The 5,972-nt window shown below is 36.4% G+C and overlaps 1 protein-coding gene across 1 annotated transcript in view; it reads right to left on the bottom strand.

Annotated features, from left to right (window-relative positions):
• Positions 1–1,193: 1,193 nt before the first annotated feature.
• Positions 1,194–5,972, bottom strand: part of LOC118341485 (muscleblind-like protein 1) — a gene marked incomplete in the record, with an annotated part of 19,604 nt that continues 14,825 nt past the window's right edge. The window contains 1 exon segment of the mRNA XM_035679748.1: positions 1,194–4,968.

The following is a 5,972-nucleotide window of genomic DNA, read 5'->3' as shown; positions in this document are numbered from 1 at the left end:
CTGCATCAACATAAAGTCACATTCAGATTGTATCAGCACGTGTTCCTCAAAGAAATGAGTCACATATCTCTATCTCAATTAAAATCTTTGCTCCTAATTAGAAGCTTCAATGGGTAGGACAAATTGATGCATCAAGCGTAGAGATATCTCAAATAGGATTTTAATGAATAACAGTATTGATTTGGTGCCCCTGAGTGCAATGAAAACATTAAAAATATATCAAATGTTGGACCAGTGTTTGCTAAGATAATTATGCTAATTGAATATGAGGAATTATTTAAAGTCACTGCAAATTTGCACTAATCAGATGACAGAATTACAGATATATTTGACAAAAGAGGTGATTTCATGGGCAATAACTCTACTTTTAACTGAACTTTTTAACAGGACAAAAAGTGTTGTGACTGAGATTGCAGACAAATTATTAAAAAGAACATGAATAATCATGGTTTATTATAGCAAGACTATAAGACCTGCAATCAAAAGTTATACATTTCCCCAAGTTGGTGATAACTTATGTATTGACAAGAGTGCTCAGAGCACATTGAGCATATATCGGACCACCTTTTAAAAGTGGCCTCTTTAGCTATGTAATGTAAATGGCGAATTACCTGTTTAAGTAGGTCAATAGGCCTACATAAGAATACAAGTAATACTAACTCTATCCAGTTGCAGGATGCACCTGTTAGGGCAACACATCACTTCTTAACATTATTCAAAGGATTTACAATTTATGTGGTGGTTTATGATTTTTACGGTTTTCCTGCTTATTGGTTATCAATTACATTTTGGATTTGCTTATAGAAATTGTTAGAATTTTGGGGGTGATGTCCCGGACCTGTTGCAGAGACTTCTTGGTGTCTTCACTAGTTGCTGATAACCTCAAGGTGATGACAAGGAGTCACCATGCCCACCCAAAATAGTCCTATACATAACTCCCCATAAAACCACAACGTGTAATTTTTGAATTTCTGTTATTGTACAGATTAAACAAACAAGATATAAGGTAATAATGAGTGAGCTTTAGAGGTGCTGGTAGGTGGAATCTATTAGAGTCAATGCAGGCTAGCTGTCCCCCATGTCTTAATGCTAAGCTAAGCTGATCAGCTGAGTGGTATCAATTTTCTCATCAAACTCTGAGTAAAAAAGCAAATAAGTGTATTTTCCCATATGAAATAACGGATCTCAAGCAGTTCGTTTGTAAATTTTTATTACATTTTTTTATTCATAACAGCAAGAATCAAATATAGCAATGCAGGCCCCGTGAAAACATGTGTCATGAACTTCTTTCTCTTAACCATACATATCCATCCAAGTTGGCACAGCACAACAAGGTTATATTAGCTACATTCATGACTTCAAATATTACATGATTTTGTAGATAATAAAACCCCAGCAAACATATTCCTATCAGCTTCAGAAGATACACATTTACCACCCCTATTTCTTTTCAGGCTTCTTCTCACACATTTCATTCTGATGAGATTATATTTTATGGCTTTAGACTGCGACAAACAGAGGTTTTCTCTACAGGTGCTTTTCAGAGGAGGTGGCCGACATTCAAACGTGACACATCCTTTCAGGGGGCCTGGAGCAGTAAAACAAGCAGAAACAAACTGCAGAAGAAGACAGAATACATCATATTAGCACTACAAGCAGAGAAAACAAACAACAAATGAAAAAAAGTTCAGTTTACATTATATCATAAACGTAAGCATGCGTGCTTGTAGGAGATGAGAGATGACAAAGATGATCAGGACAATATTTCAAACTAACGACTTAATGAACAAACCACAAAACAGTATTTCAGTCTGAAATTATTCTTAAATTGTGCCTGATGTTGAACTACATTCCTGTTTGGTCAGTTTCATCTACTAGAAGCACAGCTTACATAAACATAAAGAACATACTTATAGCTATGGTGTTTGTGTTGCATGTATTTTAACTCTCCAAGTGGTAAAACTTTAGTGAGTATATTTTCAGGAATCTTTTTTTTTTTTTAAATAAACCACTATTCTATTTTTGTATTTTTTCTATATATTTTATTCCATTACATTGATAGAATATTGTATACTGTAAATACATCTTTCTGTGTAACATGTTTTCTTATTCAATATTACTGTTGTGATTTTTTTAACGGTATATGTATTTCCTTTTAACATGCATTCCTCTCTGAGTAAAGTAAAGAGACAGGACGTGTTGTGATTGGTTGGGCCTGGGAGGGCGTGGCCATGACACACAGACCTGTCAGTACAGGCAGGTTAGGGGACCAGACAAACCCAGTCAGGCCCTTACGCTGGAGGGCAGTGGACGCCTCCTCCGGAAGGTTACCTGGCAAACTACAAGCTGCTGACAAAAAAGAAGAGCAACACTTGGCCTTTTCTGAAAGGGGTCGGAGAGTGAGAACTCAGTGCCCTTTTGATGCAAGCAATTTTGTTCAGCCTTTCATAAGATTTTTTTGTTATCCTAGCAAAATTCCTTGTCATTATAGACATTATTTTTTTATTCAAAATAAGATCTCAATATACATGATTCTCTCTTTTTTGACTATGTACAGAAGTGCAAAAAAGTCAACCTTTATCACCTTTAACGCCTCGAGATTCCCCACCCCACCCTTGTTGTTTGCAGTTGGCTGAGTAAGAGACGAGTGTGCATACTCAGTCCCCCTCCTCACCACGTTCACCTGACCCCGCCAGCAACGCCCCCGAAAAAGTGATCAAATATGCAGCTTGTTTTCCAACATGGCCCAATTTCCAGGGAGAGTAAAAATATTAAAACAATAGTTACTATTTGAAATGGATACAGTAGAAAATAACATCTTTACTCTAAACATCTAAGAACTAGATTTTTATAATAGTCTTTTTTTTCTTATATGACTAGTTACAAACCTTACAATCATTAAAATATTACTCGGTTATCGGCGATGGTTGCCACAGTGACAACTTAGCCTCTCTGTTCTATTATATCATCACTGTTAGATACTCATATAAAACATCTTTGTTCAAAGAACACAAAAAGACTAGAGAAATGAACAATATGCATACAGTTCAACAATATGCATAACGTAGAAAATATTGAGTTTACAATCATAATCATACTAAAAGTAACATTACATGGAATTTCAGGAAACTGTGCATGAGGAACACACAAACACACACTTTTACCTTATATTCATTATAAGAAAGATAAATATAATAAGCAAAACTAAAAATCTGAACTAAATATCAAAATATCATCCAAACAAAATAAAGTAAAACACTCCTCATCTAAAGAAAAACTACAAGAAAGTTAAGAAAACACTGACAAAAAAAGTGACAATTACATAGTGCTCTGTGTGTATGTGTGTGTGTGTGTGTAGGTCTGTGTGTAGGTGTGTGTGTGAGTGTGTGTGAGTGTTAATATGGCGTGGATTAGGCAACTGGATGGTTCAAAATGGCATGTTGCATTGTGCTGACCCGATGGTACATTCTAAGGCTTTGGATGAGTAATACAATCGTTTATATTCTTGCCACTTTCCCTGTACTATCCACCAATTAAATATGCCTGAAGAACACCCAGAACACAACAAAAACAAAGAGTTCTAGAGATCTACTCTTTACACCCGATCGTTCTTTGGGCACACTAATGCGGCCCATACATTTAAAAAATGTTCTCCCACTAGTCTACCTACAATATCTAGTAACAGTGACACAAAAAAGACTTTGGCTGACTATCTGAAAACAGTTCTCAGGTAGACGTATTAAACAAATATTCTTAAATATGTCAGACTATATATACACACACTACACTGAATCTACTTTGACAATCTGTCTTAAAATATGTGTACAAACATGAAAAACAAATCATGTTATACAAATCACATATCCACCAGTTGCACCGTCGATTTTGACTTCTGTCTCACAGCAGTTTGGATACCAACTGATCGCCCTGTTGTTTCAAAGCTATTCATCGTAACATCTTCATTATTAGGAGAGTCTTTGGTCTCTCGTGCAGGCCAAGACCCCCACATACAACTCATCTGACTTTTAGAGTCAATTGACTAAAAGATCATGGAGAGATCTGTGTCGGAACAGATCCAGTCGTTTCCTGTCTAAACAACTGACACCAATAATAAAGTCTATGAAAACAAAAAAAGCTAAGTAAATCAGGCAATTTGGGGAAGGTAATCTAATCAGCAGTGGTGCTATTGGGAATCACAGGTAATGACAGGTAACAACATTGGACACTACATGCTGTCCAAGAGAGAAAATAGACGTATTAAAGGGAATTGTTGAGTTAAACACTTTGTAACGCTGCTTAAATACCATTCATGTGTTTTGAGATGTATGGCACTTTACAGGGATGCCTGCAAGGTTAAAGACATGTGCTTAAGAGATAGAAAGGTAGGCTACAAAGGTTTTAAAGACACCTCAAAGACATTCAGTTGCTATTTTGCCTCTGAGTGCACTCGTAATTTCCCTTATCACTGGTTTAACAAAATAAAATCATAAACAAAATCATTGTGCATGCATATGTGACACAGTCAGATTTCCGTTCCTTTTACCTCAACTGAAATACAAGGTGTACCTTTGTGTAAACAAATGAACACATTTAGGTCAGAGACCAACAACCAATAAACAAACACAAGTCATGATTCTTGGTCAATGGATGTACCAATCCAGCCGTTTTTTTGATGACCGCTCCACACATTTACCTCATGTTAACATTCAAAGTGTGTCCGGTGAATAAAGGTAAGTTGCCTCTAGAGAACGAGGCAGTCTTTAATGCAAATTATGTTCTTTTCTGTTGTTGTGTAATAGTGTGCATGAAGTACACATGAAAACAATCCTAATAATCTTTGCCTCATATGTTAACATGCAGATTTATTCCAAACCAATTGAGATTTGGTTTTCCGTTTTGCTCTTGATGTTACAGGCATGAAGGGTGACCGCTAATCTTGGACTCGACACCAGCACACTCCAGTTCCATCTGGAAAGAAGGTTGCAAAACACAGCAAATCAGATGTGAATGATCGGGATTGGATGAGTCTATGAAACTCTGAATTACATTTAGTCTAATTAAAATTGTTAATTAATTCTCACTTTCTACAATACAATTCTACACATTAAAGCTAGGGTATGGTTAAGGTTTGGGAAAGATTGTGGTTATGGCAAATAAACTACTGTATGTTTAAAATATGGTTGGGCAACTAAAAAAAGAAAGCAGACTTTATTGTCAGCATCTTAACCACTGAGCTGCAGTGCCCCCCTTGGTTGCAGTTGAATAAAAAGGTGAGCAACAGGATAATTGCAGATCTGTGAGTGGACACAAACTTGGGTCTCCAGCATGAAAGCCAGATGTGGCACATGCTGATCCACCACCCTAACCTCTATACCCTTACTGTCTGCCTCACCAGATAAAGGGTACAGTACTTCCTGCATTGGCACTGAATGTTGGACAAAAAATAATAATAAATCTGAGGCGCAGAACTGTCCAACATGGGTGTAATTCCTTTGGCTACTGAAAAAGCAAATAATGTGTTTTTAGTGTTGCCTTTTATAATGTTACATAATCAATCAACTTCATATTTTACTCTTGCAAGTTGTGCAGATAACATAACCACATCAGTGGGGAGCAAGGGATTCTGACTGAGTATTGATGGTGCATGACTGCAAAAACTGCCACAGTGGCCAAGATATACAGTATTATCATCCTAATTCGCCTCTCTTTTTTAAAAGAATAGTTCAACATTTTGAGAAATATACTCTCATTCGCTATTCCTCCACTACAGGGAATCATTGGCCTAAATCTAACCAGATTTTTGGTCAGAGCCAGGTTAGCTGTGTCCCCATGTTTATGCTAAGCTTAGCTAACCAATTGCTGCCTTTACAGTAGCTGTATATTTAGCATCTAAGTTCCAAAGTTCAAAGTTGTATCCAATTTGTACATTACTTAAATAAAGTAGGTGGGTGCAAAATAATAATAATAATAAT

The sequence above is a fragment of the Morone saxatilis genome, unplaced genomic scaffold, assembly GCF_004916995.1.
Source record: "Morone saxatilis isolate NCDOM2014 unplaced genomic scaffold, NCSU_SB_2.0 Contig8, whole genome shotgun sequence".
NCBI lineage: Eukaryota > Metazoa > Chordata > Actinopteri > Moronidae > Morone > Morone saxatilis.
Note: the sequence above shows the minus strand (reverse complement) of the source record. Positions and strands in the feature narration are given on the sequence as shown.